The following is a 20,191-nucleotide window of genomic DNA, read 5'->3' as shown; positions in this document are numbered from 1 at the left end:
TGTAATACGTTTTCGTAATGATTGTGAATGATTTCATGATAAAATGGGAAAAAAATGAAGGACGGATGTGAGTAATACATTTTTCTATATCTAAATCAATATTTTATTTGTGGAGTTGTACAATATGAATCAGATTCCTACCAAGCGAATCTGATTAATCATTTCAATTTTCATTTCAATAAAAATATAAAATACATAGATTTGTTATGACAAAGATGAAATAACCACATTTTAAAATTTTGATAAAAAAACATGTTTAGCAAACAAGGTTAACCAGACAGCCCACCTAAAAATCTCAGAGGAGAGGGTTGGTAATCTCTAATATAGGATGTATTAAAAGCCTTTATCATTAGGCATATTTAAAGGGTTAAAATCCCAAGGGTGAGTTTGATTATGCCAGCTTACCCCTCTTATGAATGATTCAGATTTCATGATAATGGTTTGCGAGTAGAGAAATTTAAAGCATTTGGTGTTGCTCATAGGGCACATACATATATGCAGCAAATTATCAAAGATATCATGTCCCCTGGGGGTCGAAATGTGTTTTCATTCTAGAAGCCAATTTCACTATGAAAGAAAAAAAAAATTATTGAAGCAAAATAAATAAACAATTGCTTATCTGTTATTGAGTAAAATGGATTAGGAAAGAATAATTTGAGCGCTACACAATTATTATCATAGCTGCTTTAGGAGACAAAGCCTGTTGGTGGCTTACAATCACGTAATAGGATACAGAGGATTTGAATACCCAAAATACATGGAATTTTATAAATACTTAATTTTTTTAATGTCTTTACATAAAGTTGAATTATACCTATAATCTATTTATACAGTGGCCGGGAAGTGTTAAAACGAAACAACAAATCGCGAAACTAAAAACAAAAAACAAATCTAAAAGCAAATAAAACCCCAAAATCAAAATGACAAATCTGAAAATACAATATCAAATCCAAAAACAAAATATCAAATTATAAAACACAGCAACAATTCGGGAAAGAAAATAAAAAGTCAGAAAACACAACGACAAATCAGAAAACAAAACGACAAATCAGAAAACGCAACGATATATCAGTCAAACCGGAAAAGGTAGCTATTTTAATGGAATGGAATAGCTACTGCTGATTGGACGAAACTCCTGTCAATCAAGATATAAAGGAATCTGTAGAAATGTCTTTGTTCGGTTGAACACAAAGACACACGCACTCCCTGAATCACTTCAATCAGACACAGAAGATACAAACCGACACTCTATGGCAGGAAAGGCCAGAGTTCTTACAGTTAGTTAATTTTACCTCCTGACGCACATTCTTGACATGCTGACAATAGCAGGAACGGATGCTCCAGACGGAAGGATGTGTTGTGCTGGATTTTGGTGATTGTAAGAGGCTTCCTAACGTTCAGCATTAAGGAGCAGAAGGACACAGCTGCAGTTTCAAGTGTGTGGGTGTGTTTAGGAAAGCACTAAGAAATTCCTGCTACAAGATCAATAAAACAAGCAGGAGACTGAAGCAGGGGACAGTGTGTTTGAGGAGGAGTGTTACGTAACTACACCTTTTCATTCAGATTAATGCATTATCACATTCGTCTTTCCAAGAGGCGGCTGCTTCACAACTGATTAGAGCCTCAGAGAAATGTGCGGTGTAACCATACTGACATCCAAACACAAGCGTTCCTTATGTGAGGAATAATTGACCCCGGTCCGTTCAATAATTCGAAAGTTAATACAAACACTGAGGTGGTAATCCGGTCATGACGTGAAGCGGAGCTAATCTGTGGATGAACTGTATGTCATTAAGGTACCGCAAGAGCGATTCAAGTGCTGACTTATCCGTATGCATCTGAATAGCTCTCGACGTATTTTAATGTGATACGCCAAGTAATTTGCGTAGCCCTGCGTTAATTTGAACACGACTGTTACTGAAGCCGCTGATCAGCTTGTTCAGGTGGGTTTGATCATAGCTGGGGCTAAACTCGGCAGGAAAATGGATCTCACGGGCCAGGGTTGAGAACAACTTCTGTAACGCTCCTGTTGTTTAACTTGGCAAAGTGATATGGAACTGTAATGCAGACCTGGAACACCTTCATAGGTGTACATTTACTGAAAGTTAATGCATACCCATAGAAAATTTGTCAACCAATCAGATTGATGCATTCAACAGTTCTGCGGTATATATAGTTAAATACACAACAGTGTCAAAGATCGGCGTCTCGCAACTTTTCAAATAAGATCCACATGAGATTAAAACTGACAGTTCACACAAAAAAATAAGCATTTTGTTATTGTTCGCTCAAGTACTGTTTAAATGTTTTATGTGACTTTAATTCATCAATGCAACATAAAAGAAATTAGCATTTGCTCAAAGGTTTAAGCTGCTTTTTTCTAGAAAACAAAAGTGGAAAGTGAATTGTAATGTCAAGCTTCATAAGGGAACTACTCGTCCACATATTTCTGTAATGCAGTCAAATAAAGGTAAACAGAAATATACTGCACATTTACACATTTAGTGTAAAATATCATGAAAATCTAGTAACTTCAGAGAAAAACAAATTTCTGGCTCCCCAGCTGCAGGAATATGATCTTTTTTTAAAGGATTTTGTTTTCAGTGTAAATTTATCAATAAATAGGCGGTGCTCTGAATTTAAACTATTAGTTAGGAAACAATGTATCAACATCATTACAGGTTACAACAAATGTTCAATTCCAACTCTATCCTTATGTGACCCAAAGCTAATGCAATACTGTAAAACACAACAACAAATGTGTGCCTGTCGCTGTCCTTGATGACATTTTTGACCTTTCACAATACAAACACTGCTGGATACATTAAAGTATGACATTTTACTGTAGAAGAGAGTGGGCAACTTTATTAGATAACACTACTGGCCGCTACGGCCAAAGAGGCGGCTGAATCAAGTCCTTTGGGGATGGGGTAAAATTTACCCCTGCGAGATGTAATAAAAGGGCAAATGTGATTCATATCGGTTCTTATTACAGAGTGCGAGTGTGTGTTAAAGAGAGACAGACAGCTTATGTCATTGGGAGGGTAATGAATAGCTGGTATTTAGAGAGAGATGATTAAAGCTAGAGCTTGAGATGTGCCCTGTGAGCGCCTGGTCTTCCTGAATGCTCTAACATAAGAGGTGGGAATTTGAATAATTGTTTAAAGTGTATTTACTTAAAAGAAACCTATGACTGTAACTGAGAAAAGATTGTTATCTAACGGTTTATCTTATGTAGCGTCTTTCTCAGTCAAATAATTGTTCAAGCATTTTTAGTCTTATCATGTTTACTTGGGAATTATATGAGGTAATTTACCACATGTTTTAACACAGCCTCATTTCTGGTGGGGTCTAATTGATACACTGGAATGTACTTTGAGATTAATGCCTTATTTGGATGTGGTGATCATGAAATACCTGAAATTACTGGAATATTACATTTCGATGTCAAATAAACAAACCCTATGTTAGTTTTCTTCACAAAAGGTACTCACTTTATTTGAAAACCATAGTAGGAAAAATTTAATTGAATGGAAGATTCATCACTCTGTTGATTACAAAAGAAAATGCATCAAGTTAGATTGCGCTGAATAAATATATAAAATGTCCTCATAGCTGTAGTTTATGAATTCTAATTAACTGATAAAAGTTCAGCCAGTGCACTTGCTTTATAACACAATTTTCTCGACAACCCATTAGACTCGACAAACAACTTAAATTCACACTTTTAAAGGGATAGTTTACCCTGTGTCATCAGTAACAAACCCTCTTGTCGTTTTAAACCTGTTTGACTTTCTTTCATCTGCAGAAGACAGGATATTTTGAAATTGTTGGTAACAATTGTTGGAAATAAATCAAAAGACACAATGATCCAAAAGAGAATCCCTTATGGCCCTTAAACTGTTTATACTTTGCTAAATGATGCAAAGAGACTCTCCTCAGACACAATCACAAACCTGTGCGTGAGGGCCCACACCCTCATTATAACATCAGCACGACTGGGTCTTAAAACAAAGCAACACTTTAAAGACCATGTGGGTCTTGATTTGTGTCCGCAGTCTCGACTGCTGTTATTAAACAGCTTCAGCACAGATTAATGTCAAATCCATGACATCAATCCGACGCCTCGGCAAGATGCTTATAGCGCAAATAATGAAGCAATCAACACGACCAGTCGGCCCATTAATTACCCAATGCCAGTCAGGGCACTGAGTGTTCAGAAGCAGAAATTTAAGCTGGGGTCGTGGAGAGTATGTTTGTGTGTTTTCATGAATGCGTGCATACAGGCTTTGATGGAGACAGATGTTTAACTACACACATGATGCAAGGGCTAGAATGATACAGTTTCATCATTCACAGCTGAATAAATGAATAGATAAACAGTGATGGAGAACAAAGGTGCGCTAAGCTAGCATCAGAGGGTCTTGTCAAAGAAAATAGATATTAACAACATGCACCACTGACATTGAAATGAATGGGGAGGAACGCAATGCTCAATATGGCCGCGCAAGTGAAGTTTAAAGCATGCATAGTCTCTAAAGCAACATGAAAAATAATGTTTTTAAGCGCAATTAGGAAACAAATGTTACGGTACAGTTTACGTCATTTTTAAAAGTTGTTTTTAAATATGTTGTTTAATTATGAATTTAATAAATATCAGTATTCCCATTCACGTCTTATTTGAATTCACATCTTGTTAATATTAATATCTTTGGTAATTGTTTTCTTTCATTTTGTAATACAGTATACTATTGAACAAACTGGATAGACCTTGATCGCCATATTCAAGTTTGTTTTACGATAATGGCATTACATAACACATATCACCGGCAATACTTCATATATTTCAATTCATCACTTCATATATAGATTCATCACAACCTCTCCTTTCAACTAGGTTCATCAACTTCATCAACCATCACACTTTCTAGAATGGCCAGAAACCTGGGAGTAGTAATCGATGATCAGCTTAAATTCACGGATCATATTTACAGCACCACCCGGTCCTGTAGATTCATCCTCAACATTAGGAAAATTAGACCTATCCTGTCCGAGCATGCTACACAAGTCCTAGTCCAGGCTCTTGTGCTATCCCGACTGGAATATTCCAATGCGCTACAACTTAACCTATACAGATGATACAGAATGCAGTGGCAAGAGTGGTCTTCACTGAACCGAAGAGAGCATGTGTTAAGTTACATTGGCTCCCTATAGTCCATGCATCAAATTCAAACCTCTGCTCTTGGCCTACAAGACCACCACAGGTTCAGCACCCCCATATCTTCACTTGCTAATACAAATTTACTGTATGTACCTGCCAGGTCCATAAGCTCTGCAAACAAACTACGTCTTGTATTGCCATCCCAAAAAGGAAAAAAATCACTCTCACCTACCTTCTCTGGATCTGTTCCACATTTTTTGGAATGATCTGCCCGCTGCTACAAGATCAGCAAATTCTGTAGCCGTCTTTAAGAATCGGCTGAAAATACATCTCTTCCGTCAGCACCTGACCGATTAGTTCTGACTTCTATCTCTTTTCTATTCTTTCTATCCTTGAAAAAAAATACGTAGCTTTGTATAGTGTGGTGGGCTATATAAGACCAGTTTTACTGCGCTTATGCTTTATGTTGTCCTTGTGTTGTTCCAATTGCCTCCATGGTTAACCTCATTTGTAAGTCGCTATTGATAAGATCATCTGCTAAGTGAGTTAATGTAAATTAATTACGTAATAACTGCCCTAATTGGCGTTGCAAAGATGGCCGCCGAGTGGCACGACTTCCCTCAACGGATTTTGATAATACTGTCCTCACAAACCAAGTTCCAGACGTTCTCACCCATTATCGCTTCATCCCACCTTCCCAGTGCAACAGATGTTTCTACAAATTTCTGACAGTGACAATTGGAAAATATTTGTACATTTTTTGTGTATTTTCAAAATACCTATAAATCGTAAATAATGGTATAAGCTCAAAATTTACTTGAGCTAAATATACACTAAAACATTGATGCTACACAACAATAAATATAATCACAATAATTAGCACCACAGAATTGTAAAAGAACTACAAAAATGTCGGGCGAAATAACAATTTGTTACTTGTCGTTAAAAAATATATACATGAAATATTGTTTTGATGCAAAATGCAAAGAATGTAATGATTGACCAATTAGAATCAGGTATTCCAGAAAACAGTCTTATAAATTAAAATAATACATGTGATAAGTATAAATATGTGTTGACCAGGCTGTGTCTCATGTATGCAATGTAATGCAATGTAAGTCGCTCTGGATAAAAGCGTCTGCCAAATGCATTAATGTAAATGTAAAACTCTTCATCAATGGAGAATTAATAAAGTGCGGTAATGAAGTTTCAAGGGATTGAGTGTTACCCTCCAAAACTGTTCCTTCCAACTCTCCACAACTTTAGTAATTAATATACTTTTCACTCAAACAAATTTACGCTTATGACTTCTGCCTGGGACATTCTGGGCTTATTTATTGCCTATAACTAAGATGAGGACAGAGTTATATGCAACAGAATGTGTTGTCCCATATGACAGATTGCAGCAGAGCGGAGTGAGCAGAGCAAAATCAGCCTGTGAAAAACTATGCCAGACAGAATGAATGTCAAAAGCTTTGCTCTGTACTGTTTATGGCTGGACTAGTTAAATGTCAAAAGCTTTACCCTGGAGAGAGCCTGTCCTCACTCCAGACTCACATCGAATTTGAAGGCACCTCAGTCTCTTTCTCCCTGTGTTTCATGACTAATATTTAACATCTCATTTAAATTCTGTGCTTCTCTGCGTATGTCTTTCATTTACAGTTACTTAAGGGAATCGCTCATTTAAAAAATGACTATTCTGTCATTATTAACTCAATCGCAGATAACTAATGTTTTAGACCTCAGTCCAATTCACAAAAATTGTATGAAAGATCAGTATTAACATTCTGTAAATGTTCTGTTTTCAAAAAAAAAGAAGCATGAAAATAAAGCAATAAAGTTAATGTAATAATAATAAATTAATAGTAGAGATGCACCGATACTAAATTTGATGTTGATCCCATACTGAATAAATGAATATTTCTTAACTTTCTGAATTTTATTAATTCATATATTGACTAATAATATTGAACATTGTACACTGGTGATGCTACTTAACATTTTCTATATAAAGAGAAAAAAATCATAGCATTTTCCTGTCCTCTTTTGAAAGACAGGATATATCCGCCCTAATCATTGGTTGTTTTAAAACAATTGCTTTTATCAACCGATAGAGATTATTGGCCCATATTTCTATGTTAATGTTCTCTAGTTAATAGTAATTATAACATGTTTTTGAATCTGTATGCTTTAATGTTAATGGCAACTAACACAACTAAATATTTTACAATGTTTATCCATTGTTTTCCTATCATTCCTTCCTCATATTTTTTTTATTATACTGAAGGATATTTTGTAGCTGCCTTTAATTGTTTGTTCTGCTCCCTGTTCAGAATATTGCAAGGTTTTAATAAATAAAAACAACATTCATCATCATTTTAAGTGCACTGTTTAATATGGGCTGTGTTTAATATCAGTGTGTGAGAACCACTGCTTTATTAAAGTAAAAGAGCAACTGTAAATTGAATTCAGCATTCATCAGGGATGAGACAAATGATTGAAGAGATTTAAAGAAAGAGTCAAAAATAAAGTAGAGGAATAATGCTACATTTTTAAAGGTTCTTCTGAGCAACATTGACTCATAGGGATTAAACGACTCAATTTCAAATCTTCAAATAAACATAGATTCAACCGCATGCAGTATTGAAAGCTACTTATCTGCAGTGTCTGTTTTGGCACTGACAATGCAAATTCTGCAAATGCTTCAGGCTGTTTTATGGCTCTTTACGAAACAAGAGAAATACTAAGTCATCGTTTTTCGTTTTGGTGTAAATGCGGAGAGGGAGTCACCAGTCAGAACAGCGGATGGGTGTATTAGCACAGACTGAGCTCCAAAACGACATATCTTGAAATGTGGGAACCGGTGTTAACTGAGAAACAAAAATCTAGCTTTAACTCATATTTATAATTTATGCCGTGGCGAGAACACAAGGTGTTCATTTTTGAAGCCCAATGCTCAGAGAAATAATTAGCGGCACACTTGTGTGAAGGTTGTAAAAAGCGTCTGTGGTATCCGAATCGAGCTCAGAGGAATGCTGTGTTATCTCTTAGGCACCCTCCACATTTCCATTTTTGCCTGAAAACTGATCTTGCCTACATGCAAACTACGCAAGCATGTAATACTTAGTACATAATGTGATGATGCAACTTTACATATGGCCATCTGTAGCTATAGCAACAAAGCTATCCGTCTGTAGCGGAAAAACGGCAACAACCTGAAGCAAAAGAACAAGAAAGCATGTGTTTTTGTACCATTTCTTAATAATTTTTGTCTCATTTAGTTTGGCGAAATTATGAATTACAGATTTACAAATTAAGCATTTTTCCACTAGCATAGCGTTGGTCTGACTGTGGATGTTTCATAGTCGTGAATTTAGGGACCGTCTCAAAAGTTACTATATTCTAACCTCGAATGCATTTACAGGGAATGACTTACAGTCACAAACTGTTCATGTGAGTATCAGCTATAATACAGTTTTCCTTTGCCCAAGATAACATCTAATTTTGTTTCATGAAATTTAGAGAATTATTGCGGTGTTTTCGTATGCTTAGCCTTCTCGAGTAAACTATAGTTATCATGTTTTATTTTGTTAATCACTCATTTTGGTTCACTTATCCAGAGCCACTCTATACTTTAGGTAAAGGATCATTAACATGTGGATCAAAATGTGAATTTAATTTTATACTCAATTGTTCTTACTGTGTAATGTTTTTTGTCTTTCAGTTTCAATTCATTTAATTTATTTATTATTTCTATTTCTTATAGCTTACAGTTATGCTTGTCTAATTTCAGCTATTATGACAGGGGCCCCTCACAAAGGTTTGCATAGGGCCCCCAGACGTCTAGGATCGGCACTGCTGAAAACGATTTGTTCTCAGGTATTAATGATTTTCAAGCCAAGCACTGTGAGCAGTCATTAAAGGTGACAGGCACTTTACTACATGTGACTGCAGTAGTCCTGCGTTAACTTTAGATATTGATGCATTACTTTATGGTACATAAAGTCTCCACTGGAGGAAAGAAGCTGTGTTTATTGTAGTCACTGCAGGCCTTTAAAAAATGTCTCACCGTGTCCATGGTGATGTGGTTAGTACAGACTAAATTGCTATGTACCTTTATCTCGCACAGCGTCCGCGTTTAATATCCCTACAGTGAAGGTGTAATTTATTAAAGTCAGCAGTCCTGTATATGGAACATCATTTGCCAGCCTGATGTTCTTCTCGATCTTATTCAATATTAATGTCATATCACATTACCCTCCAGGTTCACTGTATCCAGACACATATAATCATGCACCTGCATGTGCACAAAAAAACTGATTGATTTTAAGAAAGAAGAAAAACATGCGTGTGAAAAAAAACTATGTTATAAGAGATGATAAAATGCGGTAACCATATACAGTATGACCGGTAACCACAGGGTTATACGTTTCTATCCCCGACGGCACCATTCATGAGCTATTACCTTTGTGCCATTGAGCAGTTATAACCGTAGGTATTGCTCCTATGGGACTGGCCCATTATTAGGGGATGTTGTTAGACAAAACCATAAGCTAAATATAAAATATTAATAATTAAATTTATATTTACATAAAAAAATGTGAGCATTGACATCACAGATGTCACAACCACAATATTTCAGAAATTTGGGAAGTTGGCAGGATAGTGCTATGCAGTAACTAATGTGTTTTGAGTAAATTTTACTGTGTGGCTATACAGTCAGCAGGGGGTTTTGGCTGGTTGCGTACAACCACAAGCCAAATAAGCCCAACCCTAAGTCTCTATGATATTTTAATTCCTAGATATGCATTAGCAGCACCAAGGTCATTTTCAATTCCCAGCGTTAATGCCCAAAAAATGATAAAGTGTGATGTACTGTGAGTTACTTTGGGTAAAAGCATCTGCCAAATGCATTAATGTATGACTTGAAAACCTCCTTTACTGTAAATCTATTGAACTCCTTAGCAAGAACCATCCATCAAGGTCAAATAATTATATGTTATATTATAGTGTGATCAAGCTCACAAGATAGCGTTGGCAAGTAAACCTTCTCATTTTAGATCTAAGAAATAAAACACAGCACCGTGTGCTTTTGGCATACCTTACAAATGAGTAGAAGTGAGAATTATTTTCACTCATGAATCATGTGACAGTGAACAAGCCGAAAAAATCATCACAATCTAACAGCAAAAACATAACTATTATACGACATGGCTCATTTTGGCTAATTGATATTCATTCATATGATATCGTTTGTATTTTGTACATTTCAATATGATTTGCATTCGTGTCAGCGACTTCATCATTGCTTTTTTGCTTTTTATTTCTAGTAATGATTCACAACGTATGAATTCTTATGAATAAGCCACATCGTGAAATAGTTACGAATTCCTGCAAGATCAGGTTGAAAAGACTGTGCACTATAATGAAACATAATACTTTTATCTCAAACAAGTAGTCAGTTGCTGGTTAAATCACACATTTATGCGAATGTGTAACAATACTGAATAAAAAAAGGAAAGTAAATCTTAAAATAACAAATTGAAAAAACGAACCCTGAACCCTGGAGCAAACCACAGAGCTACAGATAGAGATTCTTTATATATATATATATGTCATTTGTACAGTGCATTGCTTGTTTACTTCACTATCCGGCTACCTTTGTGATCCTTTATCTATCTGTCCTTTAAAGTCTCACAGTCATTTATCACATATTTAATTCAAAGATCCTTACAAATGTGGAAAAATACAAACCCAAGCTATTGCTCAAAAAATCCAAGAATGATAGCAGTGCCATAAATGGTTGAACTAATGGTTAGTTATGAAGACTACACAACTTCTAAAATCACAAAAATCACAATCAAGCAACAATTACAAAGTTAAGAACGTCAAAGACGTAAAGAGAGGAAGCATAAACAGTGAAGTCTGAGGCAGATCGGTGAAAATAAACAACAGAAAGCTGCTTTGAAAGCAGTTCTGAGAGTTGAGTTGAGTTAAGTTGAGTTGACCTGACATGACATGACCTGTGAACCTGGTGTACAGATTGATTCGCCTGACACCTAAACCTCACCGTATCTTTTCCGTGCCCTCTGCTCCAACAGGCTCTAAATGTTTCATTCATTATTGATATGCAGCTGCTTACTAAAAATATTCAGTGTTTTTACGCTTGCATGTTTTCTTCTTTTCTCTTCCACAAACCAAAAACACAACAGACATCAATTCAAAACCTTCACTTGGTTTTACAGCATCTGCTACAAAACAGCTAGATGTACCACTATTGTCAGCCTCAGACACCCACAAACACCCTCCGTCTATTCACTAGCTGATGCATTCTGATCACAAAAACAGCACTGAAATCCCAGGCTCAAGTCTGATTGGCTGGTTGAATTCACGAGTCGGGTCATGCAGGATTTGTAGCTGCGGAATCAAAGTCATTTTTACAAGATACTGCTAAAATTAGCAACATTACACTGACTTTTCAGATAGTCAAATTCACAGTTTTTTTAATTGTGTATACAAATTGCATTAGATCTAAAACAAACGATAATATATTTGTTTTAACCGTGTCATATGACCCCTATAATACAATAGCTACTGTAATATAAACTATAATGAAAAATATTTCTACAGCATTTATAATCGTTAGTTTACGTTATTGCCAGCATTTACAAATACATTTTTAAATCGAAAGTTTTAGCTGTTAATATTAAGTAATGCACAGTGAACATGAACAATTATATTGGCATTAACTGAAATTAGCAAAGTTTAATAAATACTATAAAAATGTATTGCTTATTGTTATCTATTCCATTTAATCATACCAACAAGCACAAGCTTATAGTAAAATTGTACCATTTACAACCCTATATTATTGTACTAATATTGATGTCAGATTTGCTTGAACCTACAGTTACTTTACATTTTTAAATGTTCCTGGCCAGAATAACATGGAATTTATGCCGATACTCAAACGTCTTGATCTTTGCAACTATTTAAACTCTGATATGATCAAACAAGATTCTATCAAACTAATTTCAGTCACAGACTTCAGAAAGTAAGCCTTTTTACTTTACAGTACCAGGGGGTTTCGGTAAAGTCGTACCCCTGCTGTTTCGGCTGATGACAGCTAATGAGATTCATTTAATCACGGGTACATTCAACCTATTAGCTATAACATATGTATATGACATTAAACAAACAAGACTGAATTATAAAATACATAAAATGAAGCTTGTAATTTGGAGGATGTAGAATTCAAAGGGAGAACACCAACTTAGTTTTTTCTAAATTCGTTCTTCAAATTTGAAGGTAGTTTAATAGGCTTATGTTAGTGACCGAGCTAAATGTTTATACTTAAAAGAAGCTCTTAATACCAAACTCTTGAGAGTACAAAAGGATCTATTTTAGGAATTAAAGAGGCCTAGTTCAAAAACGGCAACACCTTCAAACCTACACACAGACATGGACTTAAGAAATAAGGCTATACTGTAAAACCATATACACACACAAAACTATGTAAGCAACACAAAATGATGAAGCAAGTCACAAATGGTTATTGTATTATAAGTGTAGCATATCCCATATAAAACGTGTGTTAAAACGCTAAGAAAAACACTGTGTGTATTTAAAAACAATCTTCACAATAAGTTGTATTGCAACAGTGAAATAGTGAAATGAGCAAACATCTTCTGCTTGCAATCTCACTGCTAAAACAGTAAAAGCCTTCACAATTATAAAATATTGCAAATAGGCAAAACCGATTTCATGCTGTCATTGCCATGGAAACTCCACAGCGATGACATTTTGCTGAAATACTTCACCTACAAGACATTGTTTCTGTTATGAGTCACAAACATTTTTAAGGTGGCTTATTAGCAAGGGTTATAAGCTGTTAACTATTAAGTCCACCTTTAATCCTGCAGCTTTGGGGCAGCTTGCTGAGTTTGGCCTTAGTAAAAAGTCTAATTGGTGCCAGACACCTGCTAACATTGTCCCTCGATCACATGACAGCTCTGGGTGGGCTTCGAAACAACAGGGGGTAGAGATGCCCCCCAGCTCTGAATCTCCCTCACCCCTTGATCCAGTCAAACTAAATCCTATTAGAGTTGTTCATCTGGCCCACATTAATAAAATACTGAGGTTGATCCTTGTGTATTCGTCTCCATTTGATTTTTCTGTTTTCCTATACATTTCTCTGGTTTTATTAGTTGTTATTAAAAGGCACTTCGCATTTCCACTTCGGCTCTGATAAATGAGTTTAATGTTTAATTTAAAATATGTTTTCCGCACTCTGAAGGAAATTTTGACAGAATGTTTGTTGCATGAAATATTACAGAGGAAAATATTCAAAGAAGGCTTCACGAGTGATCAGAGCTCTATTTTTAAAGCACGCAAAGTCGGCACACAAACTGGGATTCTGTAAAATTAAATTAGGTAATGAAGGAAGCAAGATATTTGGATAGAGCCAATCCCTGGATCAAGATTTAAGAAAACCTTCAGGACGGATTTTGTCAACTACGCTAGACTGAACAAATCTCACGATCACCCACAGGTCATTAAAGATCATATTACTGAGATAGAAGTTTTAATTTCCTCAACTTCATCATTCCTCATGATATGTTTACAAATCAAGATCAGTCTACGAAATCGTTTTATAGCCCTCTTTACATAAAAAACATACAATTATATTATAATAAATTGACAAGCATTCAGAGTGGCAACCTTTTACATCTTGTTGCATGGTAAATGAACAGACACTTCCCTGCATTATTACATTATTAAAACCTTGTTTGAAGTGACGGTTTGGTTTGGAACAAGAAATGCTGAGTGAATCTCAGGTGCTTTGATCAGAAGCAAGCAAAGCAAGTCACTCTGACAGCCAGAAGCCATAAAATAATAAAAGCCTTTCATAAAAGGACAAACACAACCTTCACTACTCTAAAGTGAAGTTTAGAAACCTAGACCAATTCCTATAGTATCTTCGTACATTTGTAAGTATGAAAATGTGTTTGCGGATATGTGGATCAGGAAAGAGATTGACGCGAGGTAGCGGCAGTCATGGAATTCCAGGAATTCCCCTACACACACTTTACGCTCCATCAGTCCTCTCCTCCACCCGCTTTCCCTCTTATCTTCCTCATCCATTCTTCGTTCACTAATCGCCATAATGGCTGACTGTCTGTTACTGGGTATGTCTGTTTCCCCCGTTGCCCTTCCTGTCAGGGGTGACATGGGAAGACCTCCTGTCACTATCAGTGTTGCCCTCTGGGTAATTTAAGACACCTGCTATGTCATTGAGTGCATCAAGAAATCTAAGTAGGCAGTCGCTATTTCATGCATGTTAAACAGTCCGTTCAATATTTTAGAGTATTCAAATCAGCTGAAGTACAAGAGTAACAAAACAGTTAGAGGTAATGTTCCTCAGATTGAATTGATAGTAAACCCAAAAATAAAAATTCTGTCTTTATTTATTCATTTGCATGCCGTTGAAACCCTGAATATGAAGCTCTGTATAACACAAAAGAAGATATTTTGAGAAATGTCTCCGCGGTTGTGTGTCCACTCAATGGATGATGATGGGATATAACATTGTTTGGTTACCAACATTCTTCAAAATATGTTCTATCTAAGCAAGTCATACAGGATTGGCTAATACGCCCTTTTCACAATGGCGTAACCTAACCTTAACCACCTTTTCGCAAAGCAGTGTATCATAACATCCGTCTTACAACAAACAAGGAGAAAAAGAAGAACTTCCGTTTTGCCGTTGCGCAGGAATTTAACAACAATGATAAAAACACGTATTCAAGTACTTATCATAGCACCTTCGCTAACACGAAAAGAAAACACACCTTCATAATCAAACAGGTACTGTTCTACTAAGGATTTGTATCCTTTGCGTAGCTTTGATCTTGTCGCAAGCGAAAATTTGTCTGCAAGTTGTTGTACATCATCGAGCCGTATTTTGTGGCAGCTGTGCAAGGGACTTGGTACAGTCCATTCTGAGGCGCTAGCGGAAGTAACGCTACACTGCTTCACGCAGAACGGAAGATTCGTGACGTCATGTGAAAAGGGCCTATTCACTCAAAAATATTATGAAGGCCATACTTTACTCCTCATGTTGAATCGTGGTCACCTTTCTATGTCATTATATGCAAATGAACAGTTTTGTGCATTTAAATAATATTTATATTATTAATAAATAACGATTTGAGAGACATTAGTGTGAGATTTTTCCCTTTTTAAACATCCATCTCCTTCTTTATGTAGATTTTGTTCTTTCCTCCTTAATTCTCATAATTGTTGATGTTAAGCTCGACTGACCAAAGCCAATCTCCTAAGGGAAAGAGCTCAGGCTGATATAATCATCAGTGCCTTACAGGAAATGGGAGGAAATGCACTATCAGACATGCATATCAAGAAGCCCTTTATAAACTTCAGCATTTACTGAAGGTCAGAATTAGATTCCCGTTATCGGGAATTATCGTAGTTAACTAAACTATAGCAAAAATCACTTAACCAGCAAAAATGTATTGGTTCACCCCCACCCAAAAAACGCAAATATATCATGGAAATTCAACCAATAACAATATGTAACAACTAATACAGTGTAACACTCATAGAAGCACACGTCACCCTACAGGAAGACAACGCTGGTTGTTTATCTTCCCTTTTGCTTGTTCATTCTTCAAGTTTTTCCGGTCTGAGTTCAGCCCCGGCTCAAGAGTGTCGAGTTAATTTGTGACACATACTGTATTTAAGCCCTACAGAGTATTTAGGCATGAGACACATTCCATACCATGCTGTACCACTCTCCCCTGGGTCATATGGGATTGTATTTGGTTGAGAGAGAGGAAGGGAGAAAGGAGTTTACATTGTATTTTCTTTCTGGATACTCTGATAAGATTGTAAGGGCTTCTGTTGATTGACCTTGAATAACACTGAGGATTTTTCCAGATGCGTATTGTTTTTAATTGGGATGGCGTGTTTTCCGTTTCTGGTAACTCTGTACGGCAGGAAGCCCAGTGGCATGTTGCCATGACGATATGTGTTCCATTGACACTTGAATGATGTTTGGTGTGGGCATAAGGTGACGGAACAAGACAGTTGATACTGTCGTCCTGATCTGGTAACTGTCACTCTGAAATGACCCCGAATCAAGAGGATCACAGAGAATCATCCATAATCACACCACAAAAAAAGGATTGAAATCTTGACAAAATTATGTTCTTTTACAAATAAACATGAATTAGAAAAAATATGTAACTGTTTAAATTAGTGGTGTCACAATATATCAGAATTGACAGTAAGCTTGATATTAAAAAGTGTAATTAATGATATTGCGTTTATCCTACACACAACGTAAAAATGTAAATATAAAAAAAATAAACATATTAAAGATTTCTCTTTTGGCATTATTTAGTTCTTTTAAAAGACTTATATATACCATCAAATCTGATATCGTACTACGGCGTTTTAGGGCCACGTTAAAAATAAAATAAAATCCAAGATTTCGATAATAAAGTCGAAATGTTTCGACTTTATTCTCATAACATTTCAACTTTATTCTCGAAACATTTCGACTTTATTCTCGTAACACTTCGACTTTATTCTCGAAATCTTGGGATTTTATTTTATTTTTAACGTATCACTTAAACGCCGTCGTAGATATCGTAACAGCCCCTATTGATACATATTTTTTTAACAAGATTGGAAATATTATAATCATACTTTATACATTATACTTTTAAAAAAGTTACAAATGTTTTGATTTTTTATAACAGCTTGAATATTTTGAATATTCTGCCGACTCTTTAACTTCTGGAACCCATAAGATCCCAATTAAACTGCACAAAACCAAACATGACACGTTTTTCCACAGACACTTGGGTAATTCTTAAAGAATGCAATGTTTAGAGGGAAGATAACAGAGATAAGAATGCTGCCCCACAGTATATTAACAAACAGATGCTAAAGGTGACGGCCTTTGCCCTCAAAGAATCACAAGTCCTCTGCCACTTTTCAGAAAACACTCAATGCTTCACAGCACCATCCCAGGTGACCCTTTTCTGAACAAGTTGTCGGCTACATATGTCAGTGTCTCGCCACTTGACCCAGGACCCGGCTCCCTCCCCCCTCATTGGATAAACCAGTGCATGGGGAATTGTCCTGTAGAACAATGCGTTTAGTTGGGGGGGTTCTGTTAAAGACTTTGACTAACATTCCATTCACAATGAACCCTGGCGACCAACATTTAATGACCCTCCACTTCTCAACATTAACTGTTTTGTGGGATCGACAACACAAAAAAGAAGGTCCGGCACTCAAAAATAGAGCATCTTTATGGAGAGCTCCCTTTACAAGCTGTTGGGAAGCCACCTTGTTATTCAGGACTGAATGTTAATGAACAACAAGACCAAACAAATCCCGGGAGAAAGAAAACGCTCGCTGTGCATTTATAAATGCCAAATAAATTAAAGTCCAAATACTTAATGGTTAAAAATGATTGAATAATCCGTGATGCATTGAAAAGAGATGATGACCATCAGATGAATATGTCTGATGCTCTATGAAGTACAAGATATCTATTATAAAATAGGTTTGATTCGGCTACTGTATAAGTTAAGTGTTTGAAAATGACCCGAGGACAAATGTTCAGAGGAAAAGAAGAGAGAAAACGTGATGCCTCTCTTACCTTGTAATAATATGATGAGAAACGATCAAAGAGCCCTGCATAGCATTATGTTCATCTGCGTTATATCCTCAGAATCCTGACAGATGAAACAGGGAGAGAATCAGTTACCTTTCATGGATGACGATACCGTTAAACGCCCCCAAGAGAGAGAGAGAGAGAGAGAGAGAGAGAGAGAGAGAGAGAGAGAGAGAGAGAGAGAGAGAGAGAGAGAGAGAGAGAGAGAGGATTGATGCACAATGAAGGAAATGTTAATTCACGAGCATGCAGTTATGATATGTCTCCATGCATTGAGTCTCAGAAAAGCTAAAGCTAAACATAACAACGAACCTGACTGAACTCAAGCTCAAATGTGTGCGTTTAACATTGAAAACAACATATATTTTAAGAATTAGGTGTTTTACCTTCGGACTCTCTTTCTTGCAGTCGTCAAAGCCTCCGAGTCACCGGTCCGAGTCAAAGGCGCAACGCGCACATGCTGCTCGCGCTCAGACTGTCACATGAGCGGAGCGGTCAGTTCATCCCTCCCCAAATCTCTGTGTCCAGTCCCCACCTCCCCAAAACACACAGGACGGCCCGTTAAGAGCACAGTTAAAGCATCAGACTGTTCATCATGACTGCCAGGCAACAGGCTGCTGCTGGGATCTGCATAGAAAGGCAATGATGCTGAGCGTCCGTCACTGACAGAGCCGTAGACTGTATACGACTACAGAATATTAATGAGCACCGAGTGCTGCAACAGAGAGAGTGAGAGACCAGTTCGTGGACTGAGGAGGTTTTATCATTCAGAACTGGTTTACATGGAATCGCCGTGGCATTGTAAGACTGCTCGTCGCGAGACCATCACATGTGAACGGATGTCAGAGATAAGAAATAGGGAAAGGATTATAAAATACTTTAAAAGGCTTGATTTAGTTTCAGCAATCGACCAGGTTGCTTTAAAATTGCTGTAAGACTTTCAGATTATAAAAGCAATATACATATACAAATAAATATAGATTTTTTCATTATAAATTAAATAAAAATATTTGTAATAAAATAATAGTTTTAATCTGAAACATTCAATATAATATAAGCATAAATTAAATTTACATGTTATGTAGGCGTATTATTAATGTATATGTTTGTATAATATAGAAGTTATTAAAACGCATATTTTATAACATCATAAAATTATAATATTATTAAAGAGCTTGGTTTAGTTTCAGCAATCGACCAGGTTGCTTTAAAATTGCTGTAAGACTTTCAGATGATAAAAAGCAATGTATATAAATAATAAAAATAGATTCTCATTATAAATTAAATAATAATATTTTAAATTAAATATTAGTTTTAATCTGAGACATTCGATAAAATATAAGAATAAATAAAACTGAAATGTTATGTAGGCCTATTATAAATCTATATGTTTATATAATAGAGAAGTTATTAAAAACGCATATTTTGTAACATAATAAAATTATAATATAATTTTAAACATATATTTTTTTATCATTTAATCAGTATTTTTAATTTCCATCGACATGTTTTATATCTATTCTATTTTTGTATATTTATTTAATATATAAATGAGCAGGACGTCTTAAACAACACGTGTTTGCTGTCCTGGTTTTTAGGCAGATAAAAAGGTAATTATATTCCACTGATTTTGGGTACAATTGCTGCAGCACAATCATTATTCATAACTTACGGATATACATGTAAATTTCCATGGCCTGTATTAACCACATCCCCCACAAAACTCAACCCTTCCTCTTATTACAACCGCAAAATTACATTGCTATCAGATGGAGGTCCCTGCGGGATGGGCTGTTCTCATCAGACCGAACTGGTCCCAATATTAGTCTTGTGGACAGAGAGCACAAAGGTCTTCACCCATAGTTTCAGAGTCTGGAGGATGAATCACTCAGTGAGGGAGTACAATGGCAAAAAGTAAAGCAGATAAGCGCTAGATGTCGAGCCACGAACAGGAATTTAAAGTCATCCACCCCCCACCTCATAATCTCCCTCCCTCTGTGACAAAAGGGGGATCCAATTTTGTAATCCCTTAGCTTTCAAACCGTGGTTTAACCCCAGTCTCTGTAGATGGCTGGTGGGAGGCTTAACCATGACCAGTGTAAATCACTTACAGGCCCATATAGGCCACTAGACTTCTGAAGCAAATCCAGTTCAGGCATTAAGTATGTGAGACAGGAGGAATCCACAAACACTAGAATGAAAACAACAAATTAATATTCTGTTGTTTAGAGGGAAAGGGGGATTTATGAATACCAGACCATGAACACTACTATAGCAGAAACACGTTTTTACTCTGGTCCTATATGTAAACATTGCTTATA

The 20,191-nt window shown here is 36.2% G+C and overlaps 1 protein-coding gene across 1 annotated transcript in view; it reads right to left on the bottom strand.

The window, feature by feature from the left end:
• Positions 1-18,486, bottom strand: part of tmem108 (transmembrane protein 108) — a 47,133-nt gene extending 28,647 nt beyond the window's left edge. Inside the window, exons 1-2 of the mRNA XM_056739104.1 lie at positions 18,257-18,486; positions 17,856-17,931 (exon numbers count right to left, since the gene is read on the bottom strand). The gene's annotated coding sequence lies outside the window, so the exon portion shown is untranslated. The remainder of the gene's footprint in view (positions 1-17,855; positions 17,932-18,256) is intronic.
• Between the last annotated feature and the right edge of the window lie 1,705 nt (positions 18,487-20,191).

This window comes from Triplophysa dalaica, chromosome 23 (assembly GCF_015846415.1).
Source record: "Triplophysa dalaica isolate WHDGS20190420 chromosome 23, ASM1584641v1, whole genome shotgun sequence".
Classification (NCBI taxonomy): Eukaryota; Metazoa; Chordata; class Actinopteri; order Cypriniformes; family Nemacheilidae; genus Triplophysa; species Triplophysa dalaica.
The sequence above is the reverse complement of the archived record's forward strand: the minus strand, read 5'-3'. Positions and strand labels throughout refer to the sequence as shown.